The following is a 24,852-nucleotide window of genomic DNA, read 5'->3' on the forward strand; positions in this document are numbered from 1 at the left end:
AATAGCTTGGCTAGTTCCTCTCCCATGGCTTGTCTCTTAGGTTTGGAGAAACGCCGAAGAGCCTGCTTGACTGGCTTGAATCCTTTTAGGATATTTAGGCTGTGCTCGGCCAGCCTGCGTGGGATTCCTGGCATGTCTGAAGGGTGCCAGGCAAAAATGTCCCAGTTCTTGCGTAGGAACTCTCGTAGTGCGGTGTCGACATCAGGGTTTAATTGTGCCCCGATGGAAGCTGTTTTTGTAGGGTCCGTTGGATGGACTTGGAATTTGACTATTTCGTTCGCCGGTTTAAAGGAGGTGGACTTGGATCTTTTATCGAGTATCATGTCGTCCCTGTTCACCGTGAAGCGCAGCGCAGTCAGTTCCTCGGCCGCTAGGGCTTCGGATAGTGCCTCGAGGGCCAGTGCGCTGTCTTATTTTCGGCGTGGAGTGCTATGTCCGGATCACTAGCAAGAGTGATGATTCCGTTGGGCCCGGGCATTTTGAGCTTCATGTACCCGTAATGGGGTATGGCTTGGAAGATTGTAAACGCCCCCTGCCCTAATAGAGCGTAGTATCCGCTACTGAATGGGGCCACTTGGAACGTGACCTCTTCGGACCTGTAATTATCCGGCGTGCCGAACACCACATCTAGTGTGATTTTTCCTATACAGCATGCTTCCCGACTGGGGATTATTCCTCTAAAGGTTGTGCTGCTTCGCTTAATGCGGTTCCAGTCTATTTCCATTTTTCGAAGGGTTTCCTCATAAATGAGGTTCAATCCGCTGCCACCGTCCATGAGTACCTTGGTGAGTCGAAAGTCGTCCACTATTGGACTGAGGACCAATGCTGCTGGTGCTCGGGCTGTTCGGAATTTAGGTTCATCACTGGCATTAAAAGTAATAGCCGTGTCACTCCATGGGTTTATTATTTCCACGTGGTAGACTTCGGCAAGGCTGCGGACTGTTCGTTTTCGCATATTATTTGATGCGAAAGTCTCGAAGACTGTTAGTACCTTACTGGTATCCCTGGGCTGGTGCTCTGTGGCTTCTGGGGTTAGAAGATCTTCGCCACTTTTGGCCACCTGCCGGAGTATCCAACATGCTCTAAGGCTATGAGTTGGTGTGGCGCCCTCTGCACTGTGAATTTTACAGGGTCCATTGAGCCATCCCTCCAGTACGGTTCTATGCCTTGTAGAGGGTTTTTGCTTTTTGGTGTTTAACCCGGGTGTCTGGCGATGATGCACCCTTTTATTTCGGACTGGGTTTGTATTCAGGGCCGGATTATCCCAAAATTTTGTTTCGGTTTTCCAGGCGCTTTCCATCGCACAGTACTTTCGTACTATGGACGCCAAGTCGGCAAAGCGTGTAATTTCGCGGCGACTTATGGCGTTGAGGATTCCCTTGTCCGTGCAATTATTGCAGAAGAATGAAATTGCGTCTTCCTCGCGGCAGTCCTTTATCCTGTTCATGACCAGGAGGAATCTGGCCCAGTAATGGTGTACTATTTCTTCGGGCTCTTGCCTAATTTGGGATAGATCGCTTATGTTTGGGTGGGTGGGTGGATGGAATTGAATCCGAAACCTCACCCAATCTGAGACTCAGGGGCCAAGGAGTTTCCGAACTCGGAAGTTTGGATTCTTGGATGTTTTCCAATGAATCTAGCCCGTTGCCTGACTCTAGGTTCAGGTCTTGAGTGACGTCCTCCCCTCCGCGGGTATCCGGCTTGGAGGGATCGGGAATCCGGACATATCTAGTCCTTAAGATAGATGAAGGGTCGTCGCATTGTTCCTCCACCACTGCAACGTGATGGGTGACCTGGGGACAGTTGATCTCTCTCAGATCGGGTTTAGGCCCAATCTGATCGTAGTCTGTAGCGACTCCCAGGGCGGTGATGCGATCCAAGAGCTCGTTTAGGGAAGAGAGATCCATTGGATCTAACTGCTCGGCGACTTCCGAGTTGACGTGAAGATTGCTTTTGATGACCTGAGAAGTCATCATCGGCGCAGCGGCCGAACAGGCGGTCATAAGAAAACCACCTAGCCGGAGAGTTTGGCCGACAGCCAAAGCTCCCTTAGCAACAGTGTCGTCTTTAAAGACGGGATGAGGCATCCTTCCTGATGGCGACAGCACAGCGGAACTCTCAATGAAAGCACCAATGTCGGTGTCAAAACCGGCGGATCTCGGGTAGGGGGTCCTGAAATGTGCGTCTAGGCCGGATGATAACAAGAGGCAGGGGACACGATGTTTTACCCAGGTTCGGGCCCTCTTGATGGAGGTAAAACCCTACGTCATGCTTGATTAATATTGATGATATGGGTAGTACAAGAGTAGATCTACCACGAGATCAGAGAGGCTAAACCCTAGAAGCTAGCCTATGGTATGATTGTATGTTGTCCTACGGACTAAACCCTCCGGTTTATATAGACACTAGAGGGGGCTAGGGTTACACAAGGTCGGTTACAAAGGAGGAGATATCCATATCCGTACTGCCTAGCTTGCCTTCCACGCCAAGTAGAGTCCCATCCAGACACGAGACGAAGTCTTCAATCTTGTATCTTCATAGTCCAATAGTCCGGCCAAAGGATATAGTCCGGCTGTCCGGAGACCCCCTAATCCAGGACTCCCTCACCCTCCGTGATCAATTCCCCCTCCGACGGTCCTCCGGAAAGGCCCCAAGTTGGGATCTCTTGGGTACAGAAGGTTGCAGCGGTGGAAATAGGGTTTTCGTGGTGCTCCTGGATGTTTTCGGGGTATATGGATATATATAGGAGGAAGAAGTAGGTCGGTGGAGCTACAAGGGGCCCACGAGGGTGGGGGCGCGCCCAGGGGGCAGGTGCGCCTCCCTGCCTCGTGGCCTCCTCGTTGATTTCTTGGCGTCTACTCCAAGTCCCCTGGATCACGTTTGTTCCAAAAATAACTCTCCCGAAGGTTTCATTCCGTTTGGATTCCGTTTGATATTCCTTTTCTGCGAAACACTGAAATAGACAAAAAAAACAACAATTTGCACTGGGCTTTGGGTTAGTAGGTTAGTCCCAAAAATAATATAAACATGTATAAATAAGCCCATTAACATCCAAAGCAGACAATGTAATAGCATGGAACAATCAAAAATTATAGATACGTTGGAGACGTATCAAGCATCCCCAAACTTAATTCCTGCTCGTCCTCGAGTAGGTAAATGATAAAAACAGAATTTTTGATGTGGAATGCTACCTAGCATAATTCTCATTGTAATTTTCTTTATTGTGGCATGAATATTCAGATACGAAAGATTCAAGACAAAAGTTTAATATTGACATAAAAACAATAATCTTCAAGCATACTAACTAAGCAATCATGTCTTCTCAAAATAACATGGCAAAAGAAAGTTCATCCCTACAAAATCATATAGTTTGGTCATGCTCCATTTTCGTCACACAAGAATGCTCTCATCTTGCACAACCCCGATGACAAGCCAAGCAATTGTTTCATACTTTAGTAATCTCAAACTTTTTTCAACTTTCACGCAATACATGAGCGTGAGCCATGGATATAGCACTATGGATGGAATAGAATAATATGATGGGGGTTATGTGCAGAAGACAAAAAAGGAGAAAGTCTCATATTGACGCAGCTAATCAACGGGCTAGGGAGATGCCCATCAATTGATGTCAATGCAAGGAGTAGGGATTGCCATGCAACGGATGCACTAGAGCTATAAATGTATGAAAGCTCAACAAAAGAAACTAAGTGGGTGTGCATCCAACTTGCTTGCTCACGAAGACCTAGAGCATTTGAGGAAGCCCATTGTTGGAATATACAAGCCAAGTTCTATAATGAAAAATTCCCACTAGTATATGAAAGTGATAAAACAAGAGACTCTCTATCATAAAGATCATGGTGCTATTTTGAAGAACAAGTGTGGAAAAGGAGGATATTAGCATTGTCCCTTTTTATTTATTTTTTTGGGGCCTTTCCTTTTTTATTTGGCCTTTATTTTTTATTTTTTTATTTGGGACAATGCTCTATTAATGATGATCATCACACTTCTATTTATTTACAACTCAATGATTACAACTCGATACTAGAACAAAATATGACTCTATATGAATGCCTCCGGCGGTGTACCGGGAAAGCAATGAATCAAGAGTGACATGTATGATAAATTATGCATGGTGGCTTTGCCACAAATACGATGTCAACTACATGATCATGCAAAGCAATATGACAATGATGAAGCGTGTCATAAATGAAACGGTAGAAAGTTGCATGGCAATATATCTCGGAATGGCTACGAAAATGCCATAATAGGTAGGTATGGTGGCTGTTTTGAGGAAGATATAAGGAGGTTTATGTGTGATAGAGCATATCATATCACGAGGTTTGGATGCACCGGTGAAGTTTGCACCAACTTTCAAGGTGAGAAAGGGCAATGCACGGTATCGAAGAGGCTAGCAATGATGGAAGGTTGAGAGTGCGTATAATCCATGGACTCAACATTAGTCATAAAGAACTCATATACTTATTGCAAAAATCTAGAAGTCACCAAAAACCAAGCACTACGCGCATGCTCCTAGGGGGATAGATTGGTAGGAAAAGACCATTGCTCGTCCCCGACCACCACTCATAAGGAAGACAATCAAAGAACACCTCATGTTTCAAATTTGTTACACAACAGTTACCATACGTGCATGCTACGGGACTTGCAAACTTCAACACAAGTATTTCTCAAATTCACAACTACTCAACTAGCACAACTTTAATATCACCATCCTCATATCTCAAAACAATTATCAAGCATCCAACTTCTCATAGTATTCAACGCACTTTTTATGATAGTTTTTATTGTACCCATCTTGGATGCCTATCATATTAGGACCAATTTTATAACCAAAGAAAATTACCATGTTGTTATAAAGGACACTCAAAATAATATAAGTGAAGCATGAGAGATCAATAATTTCTATAAAATAAAACCACCACCGTGCTCTAAAAGATATAAGTGAAGCACTAGAGCAAAATTTTCTAGCTCAAAAGATATAAGTGAAGCACATAGAGTATTCTAATAAATTTCAGTTCATGTGTGTCTCTCTCCCAAAAGTTGTGTACAGCAAGGATGATTGTGGTAAACTAAAAAGCAAAGACTCAAATCACACAAGACGCACCAAGCAAAACACATATCGTGTGGTGAATAAAAATATAGCCTCAAGTAAAGTTACTGATAGAAGAAGACGAAAGAGGGGATGCCTTCTGGGGCATCCCCAAGCTTAGGCTTTTGGTTGTCCTTGCATTTTACCTTGTGGTGCCTTGGGCATCCCCAAGCTTAGGCTCTTGCCACTCCTTATTCCATAATCCATCAAATCTTTACCCAAAACTTGAAAACTTCACAACACTAAACTTAAACAGAAAATCCCATGAGCTCCGTTAGTACAAGAAAACAAGCCACCACTTAAAGTACTGTAATGAACTCATTATTTACTTATTTTGGTGTTAAACCTACTGTATTCCATCTTCTCAATGGTTCATAACCTCCGATACTAGCCATAGATTCATCAAAATAAGCAAACAACACGCGAAAAACAGAATCTGTCAAAAACAGAACAGTCTGTAGTAATCTGTGGGTTTAGAATACTTCTGTAAACCCAAGAATTCTAAAATAAATTGCTGGACGTGAGGAATTTATCTATTAATCATCTGCAAAAATAATCAACCTAATTGCACTCTCCAGTAAAAATGGAAGCAAATATCGTGAGCGCTAAAGTTTCTGTTTTTTACAGCAAGATGGCAAAGACTTTCCCCAAGTCTTCCCAAAGGTTATACTTGGCACAAACACTAATTAAAAGCATAAGACCACATCTAAACAGAGGCTAGATGAATTATTTATTACTAAACAGAACCAAAAAGCAAGAAACAAAAATAAAATTAGGTTGCCTTCCAACAAGCGCTATCGTTTAACGCCCCTAGCTAGGCATAAAAGCAAGGATAGATCTATGTATTATCATCTTTGGTATACAATCCATAAGTGGCTCTCATAATAGATTCATAAGGTAATTTAATTTTCTTTCTAGGAAAGTGTTCCATGCCTTTCCTTAATGGAAATTTTAATCTAACATTCCCTTCTTTCATATCAATAATTGCACCAATAGTTCTCAGGAAAGGTCTCCCAAGAATAATGGGACATGTAGGATTGCAATCAATATCAAGAAAAATGAAATCTACGGGCACATAATTCCTATTTGCAACAATAAGAACATCATTAATTCTTCCCATGGGTTTCTTAATAGTGGAATCCGCGAGGTGCAAATTTAAAGAACAATCATCAAATTCACGGAAACCTAACACATCACACAAAGTTTTTGGAATCGTGGAAACACTAGCACCCAAGTAACATAAAGCATAGCATTCATGATCTTTAATTTTAATTTTAATAGTAGGTTCCCACTCATCATAAAGTTTTCTAGGGATAGAAACTTCCAATTCAAGCTTTTCTTCATAAGATTGCATTAAAGCATCAACGATATGTTTAGTAAAAGCTTTATTTGATTATAAGCATGAAGAGAATTTAGCACGGATTGCAACAAGGAAATTCAATCTATTAAAGAACAATTATCATAATTAAATTCCTTGAAATCCAAAATAGTGGGTTCATTGCTATGTAAAGTTTTGACTTCTCCAATCCCACTTTTACCAATTTTAGCATTAAGATCTAAAAACTCTGAATCATTGGGACGCCTTTCAACTAAAGTTGACTCATCTCTAGTCCCATCATTATCAAGATTCATATTGCAAAACAAATATTTAATAGGGGACACATCAATCACTTTTAGATCTTCATCCTTATTATCATGAAAACTAGAAGAACATGCTTTCACAAAGTAATCTTTTTTAGCACGCATCCTAGCAGTTCTTTCTTTGCACTCATCAATGGAAATTCTCATAGATTTGAGAGACTTATTGATATCATGATTAGGTGGAATAGATCTAAGTTTCAAAGAATCAACATCAAGAGAAATTCTATCCACGTTCCTAGCCAACTCATCAATCTTAGACAGTTTTTCTTCAATCAAAGCATTGAAACTCTTTTGCGAACTAATAAATTCTTTAATATTAGATTCAAAATCAGACGGCATCTTATTATAATTTCCATAAGAATTGTTGTAGGAATTACCATAATTAATAGAGGAATTACTAGGAAACGGCCTAGGATTAAAATTTCCTCTATATGCGTTATTACCAAAATTGTTCCTACCAACAAAATTCACATCCATAGATTCATTATTATTCCCAATCAAAGTAGACAAAGGCATATCATTAGGATCATAAGAAACACTCTTATTAGAAAACAATTTCATAAGTTCATCCATCTTTCCACTCAAAACATTAATTTCTTCTATTCCATGCACCTTTTTACTAGTAGATCTTTCAGTGTGCCATTGAGAATAATTAACCATAATATTATCTAGGAGTTTAGTAGCTTCTCCTAAAGTGATTTCCATAAAAGCGCCTCCCGGGGCCGAATCTAAAATATTTCTAAAAGCAAAATTCAATCCCACATAAAAATTTTGTATGATCATCCACAAATTCAAACCATGTGTAGGGCAATTACGTATCATTAATTTCATCCTCTCACAAGCTTGTGCAACATGTTCATGACCAAGTTGCTTAAAATTCATAATATTGTTTCTAGGACAGATGATCTTAGCGGGAGGAAAATACTTAGAGATAAAAGCATCTTTGCACTTATTCCACGAATCGATACTATTTTTAGGCAAAGATGAAAACCAAGTTTTAGCACGAGCTCTAAGCGAAAACGAGAATAGCTTCAATTTAACAATATCATTATCCACATATTTCTTCTTTTGCATATCACACAGATCAACAAAGCTATTTAGATGGGTAGCGGCATCTTCACTAGGAAGGCCGGAAAACGGATCTTTCATGACAAGATTCGGCAAAGCAGTATTAAATTCACAAGATTCAGCATGGGTAAGAGGAGCAATTGGAGTGCTAATAAAATCATTATTGTAGGTATTAGAAACGTCACACAATTTAGTATTATCTTGAGCCATCGTGACAAACAATCCAACACATAAGCACACAAGAAGCAAGCGAAAAGAGACGAACTAGAAAAGAGAAGGGGAGCGGAAAAAGAGGGCGAATAAAACGGCAAGGGTGAAGTGTGGGAGAGGAAAACGAGAGGAAAATGGAAAATAATGTAATGCGGGGGATAAGAGTTTGTGATGGGTACTTGGTATGTCTTGACTTGTGGTAGATCTCCCCGGCAACGGCGCCAGAAATCCTTCTTGCTACCTCTTGAGCACTGCGTTGGTTTTCCCTTGAAGAGGAAAGGGTGATGCAGCAAAGTAGCGTAAGTATTTCCCTCAATTCTTGAGAACCAATGTATCAATCCAGCAGGAGACTACACGCAAGTCCCTCGTACCTACACAAACAAATAAGAACCTCGCAACCACCGTAATACAGGGGTTGTCAATCCCTTCATGGTCACTTACGAGAGTGAGATCTGATAGAGATAATAATAATAAGATAAATATTTTTGGTATTTTTATGATATAGATTGAAAGTAAAGATTGCAAAATAAACAACGCCGGAAATAGCTAGTTGATGGGAGATTAATATAATAGAGAATAGACCCGGGGGCTAGAGGTTTCACTAGTGGCTTCTCTCAAGATAGCATAAGTATTACGGTGGGTGAACAAATTACTGTCGAGCAATTGATAGAAAAGTGCATAATTATGAGAATATCTAGGCATGATCATGTATATAGGCATCACGTCCGTGACAAGTAGACCGAAATGATTCTGCATCTACTAATATTACTCCACACATCGACTGCTATCCAGCATGCATCTAGAGTATTAAGTTCATAAGAACAAAGTAACGCATTAGGCAAGATGACATGATGTAGAGGGATAAACTCAAGCAATATATAAACCCCATCTTTTTATCCTCGACGGCAACAATACATGCCTTGTTGCCCCTGCTGTCACTGGGAAAGGACACCGCAAGATTGAACCCAAAGTAAGCACTTCTCCCATTGCAAGAAAGATCAATCTAGTAGGCCAAACCAAACTGATAATTTGAAGAGACTTGCAAAGATAACCAATCTTACATAAAATATTTCAGAGAAGAATCAAATATTATTCATAGATACACTTGATCATAAACCCACAATTCATGGGATCTCGACAAACACATCGCAAAAAGAGTTACATCGACTAGATCTCCAAGAAGACCAAGGAGAACTTTGTATTGAGATCCAAAGAGAGAGAAGAAGCCATCTAGCTAATAACTATGGACCCGAAGGTCTGGGGTAAACTACTCACACATCATCGGAGAGGCTATGGTGTTGATATAGAAGCCCTTCGTGATCAATTCCCCCTCCGGCGGAGCTCCGGAAAAGGCCCTAAGATGGGATCTCTTGGGTACAGGAGGTGGAAATAGGGTTTCGTGGTGCTCCTGGATGTTTTCGGGGTATATGGATATATATAGGAGGAAGAAGTAGGTCGGTGGAGCTACGAGGGGCCCACGAGGGTGGGGGTGCGCCCAGGGGGCAGGCGTGCCTCCCTGCCTCGTGGCCTCCTTGTTGATTTCTTGACATCTACTCCAAGTCCCCTGGATCACGTTTGTTCCAAAAATAACTCTCCCGAAGGTTTCATTCCGTTTGGATTCCGTTTGATATTCCTTTTCTGTGAAACACTGAAATAGGCAAAAAAACAACAATTTCCACTGGGCCTTGGGTTAGTAGGTTAGTCCCAATAATAATAATATAAAAGTGTATAAATAAGCCCATTAACATCCAAAACAGATAATATAATATCATGGAACAATCAAAAATTATAGATACGTTGGAGACGTATCAGTCACCTCCATAATCGAGAAACATATCATTATTCCACTAAGGATAATTTTAACCGTTGTCCAGTGATTCACTCCTGGATCACTATTGTACCCTCTTGCCAAACTCATTGTGAGGTACACAATAGGTCTGGTACACCGTACACAACATAGCATACTTTATAGAACCTATGACTGAGGCATAGGGAATGACTTTCATTCTCTTTCTATTTTCTGCCATGGTCGGGTTTTGAGTCTTACTCAACTTCACACCTTGCAACACAGGCAAGAACTCCTTCTTTGACTGTTCCATTTTGAACTACTTCAAAATCTTATCAAGGTATGTACTCATTGCAAAAACTTATCAAACGTCTTGATCTATCTCTATAGATCTTGATGCTCAATGTGTAAGCAGTTTCACCATGGTCTTTCTTAAAAAAACTCCTTTCAAACACCCCTTTATGCTTTCCAGAAAATTCTACATCATTTTCGATCAACAATATGTCATTCACATATACTTATCAGAAAGGTTGTAGCGCTCCCACTCACTTTCTTGTAAATACAGGCTTCTCCAAAAGTCTGTATAAAACCATATGCTTTGATCACACTATCAAAGCGTATATTCCAACTCCTAAATGCTTGCACCAATCCATAGATGGATCGCTGGAGCTTGCACACTTTGTTAGCACCTTTAGGATTGTCAAAACCTTCTTGTTGCATCATATACAACTCTTCTTTAAGAAATCCATTAAGGAATATAGTTTTGATATCCATTTGCCAGATTTCATGAAATGTGGCAATTGCTAACATAATTCGGACAGACTTTAAGCATCGATACGAGTAAGAAAATCTCATCGTAGTCAACATCTTGAACTTGTCAGAAACCCTTTTCGACAAGTCAAGCTTTATAGATGGTCACACTACTATCAACATCTGTCTTCCTCTTGAAGATCCATTTTATTCTTTATGGCTTGCCGATCATCGGGCAAGTCAACCAAAGTCTATACTTTGTTCTCATACATGGATCCTATCTCATATTTCATGGCCTCAAGCCATTTTGCGGAATTTGGGCTCATCATCGCTTCCTCATAGTTCATAGGTTCATCATGGTCAAGTAATATGACCTCCAAAACAGGATTGTCGTACCACTCTGGTGCGGAGCTTACTCTGGTTGACCTACAAGGTTCGGTAGTAACTTGATCTGAAGTTTCATGATCATCATCATTAGCTTCCTCACTAATTGGTGTAGGCATCACCGGAACTGATTTCTGTGATGAACTACTTTCCAATCTCGAGGGAAGGTACAATTACCTCATCAAGTTCTACTTTTCTCCCACTCACTTATTTCGAGAGAAACTCCCTCTCTAGAAAGGATCCATTCTAAGCAACGAATATCTTGCTTTCGGATCTGTGATAGAAGGTGTACCCAACAGTCTCCTTTGGGTATCCTATGAAGACATATTTCTCCGATTTGGGTTCGAGCTTATCGGGTTGAAGCTTTTTCACATAAGCATCGTAGCCCCAAATTTTAAGAAACGACAACTTAGGTTTCTTGCCAAACCACAGTTCATATGGTGTCGTCTCAACGGATTTAGATGGTGCCCTATTTAACGTGAATGTTGCTGTCTCTAATGCATAAACCCCAAAACGATAGTGATAAATCGGTAAGAGACATCATAGATCGCACCATATCTAATAAAGTACGGTTATGACGTTCGGACACACCATTATGCTGTGGTGTTCCAGGTGGCGTGAGCTACAAAACTATTCCACATCATTTCAATTGAAGACCAAACTCGTAACTCAAATATTTGTCTCCGCAATCAGATCGTAGAAACTTTATTTTCTTGTTACAATGATTTTCCACTTCACTCTGAAATTCTTTGAACTTTTCAAATGTTTCAGACTTATGTTTCATCAAGTAGATATACCCATATCTGCTCAAATCATCTGTGAAGGTCAGAAAATAATGATACCCGCTATGAGCCTCAACACTCATCGGATCGCATACATCAGTATGTATTATTTCCAATAAGTCAGTTCCTCGCTCCATTGTTCCGGAGAACAAAGTCTTAGTCATCTTGCCCATGAGGCATGGTTCACAAGCATCAAGTGATTCATAATCAAGTGATTCCAAAAGCCCATCAACATGGAGTTTCTTCATGCGCTTTACACCAATATGACCTAAATGGCAGTGCCACAAATATGTTGCACTATCATTATCAACTTTGCATCTTTTGGCATCAATATTATGAATATGTGTATCACTACGATTGAGATTCAATAAACCATTCACCTTGGGTGTATGACCTCAGAAGGTTTTATTCATGTAAACAAAATAACAATTATTCTTTGACTTAAATGAAGAACCGTATTGCAATAAACATGATCCAATCATATTATGCTCAACACAAACACCAAATAATATTTATTTTAGGTTCAACACTAATCCCGAAGGTAAAGGGAGTGTGCGATGGTGATCTTATCAACCTTGGAATCACTTCCAACTCACATCATCACCTCGCCCTTAACTAGTCTCTGTTTATTTTGCAACTCCTGTTTCGAGTTACTACTCTTAGCAACTGAACCAGTATCAAATATTGAGGGGTTGCTATAAACACTAGTAAAGTACACATCAATAACATGTATATCAAATATACTTTTGTTCACTTTGCCATCCTTCTTATCCGCCAAGTATCTAGGGCAGTTCCACTTCCAGTGACCATTTCCTTTGTTGTAGAACCACTCAGTTCCAGGCTTGGGTCTAGCTTTGGGATTCTTCATGGGAGAAGCAACTTGCTTGCTATTATTCTTTTAAGTTCCTCCTTCTTTCCCTTTGCCCTTTTCTTGAAACTAGTGGTCTTGTTAACCATCAACACTTGATGATATTTCTTGATTTCTACATTCGCCGATTTCAGCATTGCAAAGAGCTTGGGAATTACTTTTGTCATCTCTTGCATATTATAGTTCATCACTAAGTTCTAGTAATGTGGTGATAGTGACTAGAGAACTTTGTCAATTACTATCTTATCTGGAAGACCCGCTTGATTCAAGCAATTGTAGTACCCAGACAATCTGAGCGCATGCTCACTGGTTGAGCTATTCTCCTCCATCTTATAAGCAAAGTACTGTCAGAGGTCTCATACCTCTCGACACGGGCATGAGTATGAAATACCAATTTCAACTCTTAGAACATCTTATATGCTCCATGGCGTTCAAAACATTTTTGAAGTCACGGTTCTAAGCTGTAAACATGGTGCACTAAACTATTAAGTAGTCATCATACCGAGCTTTGTCAAATGTTCATAACGTGTGCATCTGCTCCTGTAATAGGTCTGTCACCTAGAGGTGCATCAAGGACATAATTCTTCTGTACAGCAATGAGGATAATCCTCATATCACGAACCAAGTCCACATCATTGCTACTATCATCTTTCAACTTATTTTTCTCTAGGAACATATCAAAAAAATAAAACTGGAAGCTACATCGCAAGCTATTGATCTACAACATAGATATGCAAATACTACCAGGTACTAAGTTCATGATAAATTAAAGCTCAATTAATCATATTACTTAAGAACTCCCACTTAGATAGACATCCCTCTAATCATCTTAGTGATCACGTGATCCATATCAACTAAACCATGTCCGATCATCACGTGAGATGGAGTAGTTTTCAATAGTGAACATCACTATGTTGATCGTATCTACTATATGATTCACGCTCGACCTTTCGATCTCAGTGTTCTGAGGCCATATCTGCATATGCTAGGCTCGTCAAGTTTAACCCGAGTATTCTACGTGTCCAAAACTGGCTTGCACCCGTCGTATGTGAACGTAGAGCTTATCACACCCGATCATCACGTGGTGTCTCGGCACGACGAACTGTCACAACGGTGCATACTCAGGGAGAACACTTGTACCTTGAAATTTAGTGAGAGGTCATCTTATAATGCTACCGCCGTACTAAGCAAAATAAGATGCATAAAGAGATAAACATCACATGCAATCAAATAAGTGATATGATATGGCATCATCATCTTGTGCCTTTGATCTCCATCTCCAAAGCACCGTCATGATCACCATCGTCACCATCTTGACACCTTAATCTCCATCGAAGCATCGTAGTCGTCTCGCCAACTATTGCTTCTACGACTATCGCTACCGCTTAGTGATAAAGTAAAGCAATTACATGGCGTTTGCATTTCATACAATAAAGCGACAACCATATGGCTCATGGCAGTTGCCGATAACTGTTATAAAACATGATCATCTCATACAACAATTTATATATCATCACGTCTTGACCATATCACATCACAGCAAGCCCTGCAAAAACAAGTTAGACATCCTCTACTTTGTTGTTGCAAGTTTTACGTGGCTGCTACGAGCTTCTAGCAAGAACCTTTCTTACCTACGCATCAAAACCACAACGATTTTTCGTCAACTGTGTTGTTTTAACCTTCAACAAGGATCGGATGTAGTCACACTCGATTCAACTAAAGTTGGAGAAACAGACACCTACTAGCCACATGTGTGCAAAGCACGGCGGTAGAACCAGTCTCATGAACACGGTCATCCAACAATACCACCGAATCAAAGTATGACATACTGGTAAGCAGTATGACTATTATCGCCCACAACTCTTTGTGTTCTACTCGTGCATATAACATCTACACATAGACCCGGCTCGGATGCCACTGTTGGGGAACGTAGTATTTCAAAACAATTCCTACGATCACACAAGATCTATCTAGGAGAAGCATAGCAACAAGCGGGGAGAGTGTGTCCACATACCCTCGTAGACCGAAAGCGGAAGCGTTTAGTAACACGGTTGATGTAGTCGAACGTCTTTGCGATCCAACCGTTCAAGTACCGAACGCGCGGCACCTCCGTGATCTGCACACGTTCAGCTCGGTGATGTCCCACGAACTCTAGATCCAGCTAAGGCCGAGGGAGAGTTTCGTCAGCACGACGGCATGGTGATGATGATGTACTAATGCAGGGCTTCGCCTAAGCACTACGACAATATGATCGAGGTGGAAAATTGTGGAGGGGGGCACCGCACACGGCTAAGAAATCAACGTGTGTGTCTATGGGGTGCCCCCTCCCCTGTATATAAAGGAGGGGAGGAGGAGGGCCGGCCTCAAGGGGCACACCCAAGGGGGGATTCCTACTCCTAGTAGGAGTAGGTTTCCCCCTTTCCTATTCCAAGTAGGAGAAGGAAGGAGAGGGAGAGGGAGAAGGAAAGAGGGGGGCGATGCCCCCTCCTAGTTCAATTAGGACCAGCCCATGGGGGGCGCGCTGCCTCCCCTTGTGGCCCTTCTCTCATTTCCACTAAAGCCCAATAAGGCCCAATACTTCCCTGCGTGAATTCTCGTAACTCCCCGGTTCTCCAAAAAATACCCGAATCACTCGGAACCTTCCCGATGTCTGAATATAGCCTTCCAATATATGAATCTGAACCTCTCAACCATTTCGAGACTCCTCATCATGTCTGTGATCTCATCCGGGACTCCGAACAAACTTCGGTCATCAAATCTCATAACTCATAATATAAATCGTCATCGAACGTTAAGCGTGTGGACCCTACGGGTTCGAGAACTATGTAGACATGACCAAGACACATCTCCGACCAATAACCAATAGCGGAACCCGGATGCTCATATTGGCTCCTACATATTCTACAAAGATCTTTATCGGTCAAACCGCATAACAACATACGTTGTTCCCTTTGTCATCGGTATGTTACTTGCCCAAGATTCGATCGTCGGTATCATCATACCTAGTTCAATCTTGTCACCGGCAAGTTTCTTTACTCATTCTGTAATGCATCGTCACGCAACTAACTCATTAGTTACATTGCTTGCAAGGCTTATAGTGATGTGCATTACCGAGAGGGCCCAGAGATACCTCTCCGAAACACGGAGTGACAAATCCTAATCTCGATCTATGCCAACTCAACAAACACCATCAGAGACACATGTAGAGCATCTTTATAATCACCCAGTTACGTTGTGACGTTTGATAGCACATAAGGTGTTCCTCCGGTATTCGGGAGTTGCATAATCTCATAGTCATAGGAACATGTATAAGTCATGAAGAAAGCAATAGCAATAAACTAAATGATCATAGTGCTAAGCTAACGGATGGGTCTTGTCCATCACATCATTCTCTAATGATGTGATCTCGTTCATCAAATGACAACACATGTCCATGGCTAGGAAACATAACCATCTTTGATTAACGAGCTAGTCAAGTAGAGGCATACTAGGGACACTCTGTTTGTCTATGTATTTACACATGTACTAAGTCTCCGGTTAATACATTTCTAGCATGAATAATAAACATTTGTCATGATATAAGGAAATATAAATAACAACTTTGTTATTGCCTCTAGGGCATATTTCCTTCACAACCATGGCATAATTTGCTGGAGCAGGTTGCAACATGATACATCGATGGCTTGAGATGATGGAACCGTTGTGTTGGATGCTACAAGAATGCATTTTTTTTCTAAATCCGGCTGCGTTCTACTGGAACGGGAGGGGGAGGAGGGGTTGGGACGGTCAGTTGCTGGCAACGGCGATGGTGGGAGTTGGGTATGCTGCAATGACGACCGATGAGCAAGGGTAGGTAAGGGCATGTCGGGCGAGGGTTTTTTGCTGCAAGGGGCACAACCGCCGCGCTAACCTGACGGAAAGTTCAACCGGCGTCAAGGGCGGCCAACTGATACCATACGGCGAGGGCAGCAGGCTATTCTGCGACAAGGTCAATGGCGCTCGTCCTTGGTTGGGCTTGATGTAGATCCTCCATGGCAACGGCGAACAATGTAAATGCAAGAGATGAGAGTTTATGATGAGTACTTGGTAGGCTTGATGTAGATCCTCCCAGGCAACGACACCAGAAATTCTTCCTGCTACTTCTTGAGCTTGCGTTGGTTTTTCCCTTGAAGTGGAAAGGGTGATGCAGCAAAGTAGAAATAAGTATTTCCCTCGGTTTGAGAACCAAGGTATCAATCCAGTAGGATAAACACACAAGTCTCCAATGATAGCACCTACACAAACAAACAAATACTTGCACCCAACGCGATAAAAGGGTTGTCAATCCCTTCATGGTTATTTGCAAGGATGGTATCTGATAGAGATAGGTATAAAAGATAAATAAAATGCAAAATAAAGTAAAGGTAAATAAATTGCAGGAAGGTATTTTTGGGGTTTTGGTTTTATAGATCTGAAAGTAATATAATAAAAGATAGGCCCGGGGGCCATAGTTTTCATTAGAGGCTTCTCTCTTGAAAGAACACATACGATGGGTAAACAAATTACTGTTGAGCAATTGATAGAAAAGCACAAAGTTATGACGATATCTAAGGCAATGATCACAAATATAGGCATCAAGTCCGTGACAAGTGGACCGACTCCTGCCTGCATCTACTACTACTACTACTCCACACATCGACTGCTACCCAGAATGCATCTAGTGTATTAAGTTAACAAGAACGGAGTAACACCTTAAGAAAGATGACATGATGTAGAGGGATATATCCAATCAATATGAATAAACCCCACCTTTTTATCCTTAATGGCAACAATACAAATACTTGCCTCGCTACTCTTTCTGTCACTGGGTGAGGGCACCGCAAGGTTTAACCCATTACAAAGCACCTCTCTCATTGCAAGAAAAATCAATCTAGTTGGCCAAACCAAATCAATAGATCGAAGAGAAATACAAAGCTATCTTAATCATGCATAAAAGAGTTCAGAGAAGACTCGAATAATATTCATAGATAACCTGATCATAAATCCACAATTACATCGAATAGATCTCCAAGAACATCGAGGAGAACATTGTATTGAAGATAAAAGAGAGAGAAGAATCCATCTAGCTATTAGCTATGGACTCGTAGGTCTGTGGTAAACTACTCACACATCATCGAAAGGGAGGCCCTCCGTGATCGAATCTCCCTCCGGCGGAGTACTGGAATAGGTCTCCAGATGGGATCTCACGAGGACAGAAACTTGCGGTGGCGGAAAAGTATTTTTAGTGTGCCCTCTGGTATACAAGAAATATTTGGGTATTCATAGAGATGAGATTAGGGTTAGAGGTGCCACGGTGGGTCCACAAGCTCGCGGGGCTTGTGGCCCATCCGTGGCTCTTCTGGCCTCCTCCCGAAGCTTCCTAGGTGTCTTCTGGTCCAAGAAAAATTGTCAAAAGTTTCATTCCGTTTGGACTTCGTTTGGTATTGATTTTCTATAGAAGACAAAAACAAGGAAAAACAATAACTGGCATTGGGCACTAGGTTAATAGGTTAGTCCCAAAAATGATATAAAATAGCATAATAATGCATATAAAACATCCAAGATGGATAATATAATAGCATGGAACAATTAAAAATTATAGATACATTGGAGACGTATCATACACTAATGCAAGATAACTACCGTGACTAAAGCAAGATGGATACCTAGGTAACTGTAGATGGAAATAAATGGACAAACAAACATGTAGTCTTAAGTACCATTGGGCATAATACGAAGGATAGCATGTTCAACAGAAGGATGGAAATGCTTATCAATTTCGAAGAATTGAACACATATAAACAACACAACGATGAATAACTCAACAATGTGTAAATATTGGAAATAATAAAGAAAGAGAAAGAACCAGCGTTGCTCTATGGCGGCAAGTTATTTGTTCTACCAGTTCACTCTTCTGCCAAAGAGATATGTTTGGTTGGACGGACTTATGATTGAACACGATAGCAAATCTCTTTGTGTCCTATTCTCCTTTACTACAAGTTCCTCGAACCCTAGTCAGCTTACTCGTGGGAGATTCTTCAATGCAATCTCCAAACCTTCACATACATAGTCTTCTGCAAACCACAATGACTCTTGGTTGCTTAGACTAACGTCTAACCGTCTAGTGAGTGTGTAACTCACAAGAGTAATAGGCACAAGCTAATCTCAACTTAGTTCTCTGTGATGCTCAACCACTAACTAAGTTTAGGCTCTGGGTTTTCCCTCGGTGTAATATCTCGAAAGAGGGGTTTACTCATACAAACTCTGTAATATCAAATGGAGCAACCGACCAGCAATGGTTAGGTTGAGGTGGTTATTTATATCTGGAGCAATCCTGAGGGTGAAATGGCCAATAGGGGCCTGTGGCCACTCAATGATAAAATGACATGTGTCCAATGATCAGATTTCAAACTCACGCGACAACTTTACTTAAGGAACAAGTAAGTTGACTCAACCGTGTGTGATTTTCTCTAGTAGTATAGAAGAACATCACCTGTGACTCAGAGTAAAAACACAATGCACGAAGCGATTTCTCTCGACTTCACTCGGAGATAGGTTTATGATTAACATCAATGCAAACCTAAGTCTCGACTAACTTGGACCCCTCTCAATGGTACGGGTGCCCTATGACTCAAATGAAAGAAATGAAACTATGAAAATGACATGCATCTCGTTGTCTTCATCTTATTCGCTACAATCATTTTTTCCTCAAATAGCACACCAAAGCAATTGCTCACTGAACTACTTTTTAGGGTCGTCTCCGACACACAATCTTCTGGATAGCAAACTCCTCGATAGCTAAGCATTCTTCTCTGCGGTGCAGATAATCATCGTAGAAGTTTATAACAAACTCCTAAATACTCCAGGGACCATTTTACCCTATGTGCACTAGAAAACACATTAGGCCCTCAACTCTTTTGTCAAACAATCTCCAAAACACGCAAGGGGCACTATATTGTACCAACAAGTCCATCATTCCCGATAAGCCAAGGGGCATTCCTTTCTACGATAACATCTTAGGCCATTGGAATATTTGGAACCAAAGAACTAGCAAGATTTTTCATAATGGAAGCTCCTGCTCTTGCCGCTGGGAAGACCTTTTAAAAGGAGATCTCGCTCTTCTTCAACATAATGTCAAGAGCAAGAATTTCGATTGCCTCCAAAGTTGGATTGACACTCATCTAGAATGATGTGTTCCTTGAATGACAAAGTTTTCTTGTCAATTAATATAGATTAATGTAGTTGTATACACATTGGCTTCTGTTCGCACACAAACAGGTCACCGTGTACCTCCAATGCCGAGGGTGATGCACCGCAGCTCACGTCGAAGGAGACCTGTCCGGAAGTGCGGTACGCAAGCAATCCAGCGGGCGCTTTTGTAGACCCGAAACCCCACACGCCCGGGAGGGACCCCATTAGGGCGCGCGGCGGCTATGGGCTGCCCTAGGTCGACCTGATCTCCCCTAGGGCCTCGAGGTTCGCCGCCCTGCAAACGAAGAACAAGAAGAAGAAGAACAAGGGAGAGAGATAAAGGTAAAGGTAAAAAGTGATAGATGATTTGATCGATTGTGTGTTGTTCAATCGGCCATCACCCCTTGAGTATATAAGAGGTGGCTGGACTTTCCGTGCAAGGAAAAGGCTTCAATTCACGTCCAAAACCCTAGTCCAATTCGGATTTGTTTGGTCCGAACTTTCCAAAACTGTTCGGTAAAATCTGGCTGCATGTTGTAGGCCATGTTCGGGGTAGTAAATGATCTCGGATGGAAACGAGCCCAAAAGCAATCTTGACCGTTTCGACGAGACGAACAACTTTCATGTTGAACGTTTTTTGATCTGAGGCCATCTTGAGGGGGTTTTCGGCTGTTTTCCGAAGTCTGCAGCAGCCAAATTCAAAACCCGGACTAACATACCCGGTGTGTCCGGTCATCCACAGAGAAAATCAAAACCCGGATGGTTGTCCCCGGAGTGTCCGGCCATCCAGTGCAGCAGCGCCTTGTACTGGCTGTAACTTTTGCATACGACCTCAGATTAAGACGATTTTTATATCAAAATCATCCGTTTCGACGAGACGCACAACTTTCATGTTGAAACCTTTTCCATTTGGAGTCATCTTAATTGGGTTTCAAGTCATTCTTTAATCTGGTGTCACCATGAGCATCTCTGAACTTGTCATAACTTTTGCATCCGAACTCCGTTTTAGACCACTTTCATAACCATCTTGATCTTCTCAAAGAAAGCCATATCATGGTGACTTCCAATAATAAGTTTGAATTAATCTTGACATAGATTAAAGCAACTTTTACGATTGTGCCACTTTTGAACGTCAACACATGCCTCCCTGTTTTTCGGCAAAGCTAGCGTGCCGAAAAATAACTTGTACCATGTTTGTTCTAAGGACGATGTCAACACTCCATCGGCCATTTATATGCTTAGGGCGATAATTATATATATCGGCCATTATTGTTTTTGAACCCTTGCTGCAAACTTGGGCGAAACCTTCTCAACTTCATTAACAATCCGATGATAAAGTTCCATAGATATGTGTCTCAAGGTCATCCTCCGAACCATATTGTTCACTCTTGTGCTAGGATTTTGTAGATAATCAACTATAAACTCTCTCCAATCCTTACTTTCACCCGCATCAAAATTCATTAGTGGCCGAAGCTGTGGACTTTGGTTCGGCCTTACCTATGTTGACGAGATGAAGCATCGGCTATTGAGAGAAATGCAATACACCATGAAGAATGTAGTAGCTGGATGCTTGATGTGCCAACTCTTTTGAATTGTTATGTCTAAATATAAGAACAATTTTAAAGCAACCCAAGGCAAATTTTGCATCTAGACATACCCCACGATAAACTATAAGTGATTCATCAAAACATTGATAACCCTTGGATATTTGTTGCACTAGTTATAACGAATCACCAAAAGCCTCAATATGTATAGCACCTATAGCAAGTAAAAGAGTCAATCCAAATAACAACGTATATTCGGCCTTGATTAATCGTGCATAAAAATATTCTAAGCGGCATGAGGCTTCAAAAATAGTGCCATAAAGAGATATATAAACAACACCAATACTTTGGCCATTGCTATGAATTGAACCATCAAAACATAATCTCTATAGTACTAGAGAGACAAGGCTAATATCAACATTATGCATGTCATTAATCCGATGTTCAGTAATAAAATCAGCTATGATTTGGCCTTTTATAGATCTCAAAGATGCATAAGCCAAATCATATCCAAACAAAGTATAAGCCCACCAGTCAATTCTGCAACTATGAATTGGCCTATGCAGCATATATTCAATGACATCGATCATGATGTCTCAACTCCATTCAATCATAATATAGGCATACATATAAATTTCCATGAGCACATACCTTGTCTCGCTCTCCAATCGAACTAAGGACGATGTTAGAATACTGCACCGGCCATGCATTGACATACTCTTAGGACGATAGATAAATATCGGCCATTACATGTAAACTTCATTCAAAGCACATATAGCCGAAATAAACAAATGAAATGACAAATAAAGTATTCCGGCCCTTTGGATCAGCAACAAACTTGTAGCTAATCAAATGTATAGTGATTTGGCAATACCCTTTCATAATGTAAGAAATTATATTGCATCCATGGATTAAAATAAGCCCATTGAGGGTTACAAATCATACCTGATGACGAATTCCATGGCATAGGCGTTAATGTCATAGTTGAAGAATATGGATAATGTATAGACCGAGGATGTTGAAACCTTCGGCTCAGTCCTTCATAGTTTTCACTCTTTTCCTTCTTCAGCTTTGCCGCACTTCTTGTAATGGAAGCTTGCACATAATAATTATTTTGAGTACTTCCTTTGGGAACCCATGCCATGTTCCTTTCTTCAAGTTCTTGTGCACTAAGCTTTTGTAACTCCTTCTTTTGCCAATATGATAAGCCGAGTGAGCACCTCGACTATGATTTTGTTTCAACCAATGGCAACTCCTTTTGGGACTTGTGCACCCCTAACTTATTTTCTTCAGATTTGGCACTCTGATTTTGATCAATTGATTGCTTCACATCTTTGCCTTTTGTAGCCAATGTCAACACTTCAATTGGCTCTTTGTCATTTGAAATCAAATCTGAAGTAGCACACTTACGACCATCTCTTTTCACGCGGTAAACTCGCTCTACCACCTCTTTCTTCTTCCTTGAGCTTTGGACCGATTCCTTATGATTGAAACGGTCTTTGACACGTGATTGTTCAAATGTTGATCTTCTTGAAGCTGCATAGTATTGGTGAGATGGTCTAAAATAAGATGGAGAATATGCCCTTGTATCATACATGTCCCATGATGAATATGGATTTAAATGAGCATAGGGAGGCATCCACAACATTGGTATTGGCGGCCCAAAATAAGGATATGAATATGTTGCATTGAAATTCTCACTTTGCCAATACCGATCCTCATATTTGCGCCTTGGGGGTGATCTTGGTTTCTTTGCATGGTTTGGCCGATAAGCATTCTGCTCTTCACTCTTCTTTTGATATTTATCCAATAGTTCAGCGAAGGTGATTTTTGATCTCTTACACTTGCGCTTATTTCGGCCTTTGTTTTCTTTTGGTTTGCTTTCATTGATCATTGGATTTCCTTGCTGCCCCCCAGTCCTTGGCGTCTTCATTGTAGCTTCGATGGAATTCTCGCCCTCAAGTTTATGTTCATTGTGCTCTTCAATAACTTCTTTACTTGAAAGCATGATCCTATCACCTGCAGTTTGTACCTTCTCTTTAGATGGATCGGCTTGAAGTAGCCGATGCAAAAACTTTTTGCCATCAAGACCAATTGGAATAGACTGGTCATCCTTTGGTGTTTCAACAATTCTCAATCGTCCTTTATCAATGACCGATTTAACTATTTGATGAAACATATTGCAATCCTCAAAATTATGTTTGAACGAATGATGCAACCTACAATACATTCGTCCTTGAATTGATGGCTTGACATGGTGATCAAGAATTCTTATGTAATTATTTTTCAGCAACAAATCAAAGATTTGATCACACATATTGGAATTGAAGGTAATTTTTTTTATTTTCTAGCCGATCTTCTTGTGAGAGCGGCTTTGGAGTTAAGCAAACGAATAGTTCAGATTTTGCATCACCCCATTCGGCTATGCATTGTGTTTTCCACTCTATCTCCGATGTCTTTTGATAAGATATTATATTAGCATCGGTTTTCTCAATAGAATTTAACCTTGGCTTTAAATTTCTGAAACGAAGATATTTAGAACATACATGTCTCAGTTGAGACCAAGTGCAAGCCAAGTACGAAATAAGCAAAGCTACCCAACTAGATATGAACCTTATATAAAGCAATGGGGAAAGCTTTGGCTGTAACAATAAGTCATTATCGGTCTTTATAAATGGCGCAATGGGTTGACCGATATGTTCCATAACAATTTTATTGCTAACAAGTAAATTACCCTTCTTCATTGGTCTTTTAAAATTACTTAAGAGGATTTTTCTGATGGATTCATCAACAATAAAGTTTTGACCAAATCTGAAAATAGGTAAATTACTTGCTAAACATACCTCTTCAAATATGTTGGGAGAGCATGATGGTGGTGTGACTTGAACAATATCTTGATCCGCCTTTGGATCGCTCCCCAATGCCTCTTCATCATCTTTTTCTTGATTCCGTACATCATTAGTTTGAAGATCTTTTTCAACCGAACTTTGTTCGGCTACTTGTTCTTGTCCTTGAAGCTCGTCAATTTCTATGGCACGAAACTCATAGGGAAGGAAGTAGGTTCCATTAATTTCAGAAAAATCAAGCATGGTTGTTTTGCTAGGCTTTCCATGCCCTTTCTCAATAATGCTTGCCTCTAGATTTAATGGACTCAGAATATATACTACTTGATTCGCCTTTTCCAATAACCGAATTTTCTCTGTTACCTGAATCAATAACTTTATCTTTTTTTAATTTGCAAGGCTTCTCGCTCTTGTCTAATTTTAGCCCACATCTCAGCTTGGCGAGCTTTAAACTTTTTCATCTCAATTTCCATCCACTCCTCATGAGATTGCCCCCCAATACTTTCAGACTTTTCCGGCAATGAGGTGCCGAAACTTTGCAATTGTTTAGGGGGTGCAGTGGATGGTACAACACTGGGCGACTCAATCATTTGCACAACTCTAGCTTTTACTGCAGCAAAATCATGAGGCTTCCCGCCTTTTATTAGTTCCTTTCGAATG

Source organism: Triticum dicoccoides, chromosome 3A (genome assembly GCF_002162155.2).
Source record: "Triticum dicoccoides isolate Atlit2015 ecotype Zavitan chromosome 3A, WEW_v2.0, whole genome shotgun sequence".
In the NCBI taxonomy this organism is placed as follows: Eukaryota; Viridiplantae; Streptophyta; class Magnoliopsida; order Poales; family Poaceae; genus Triticum; species Triticum dicoccoides.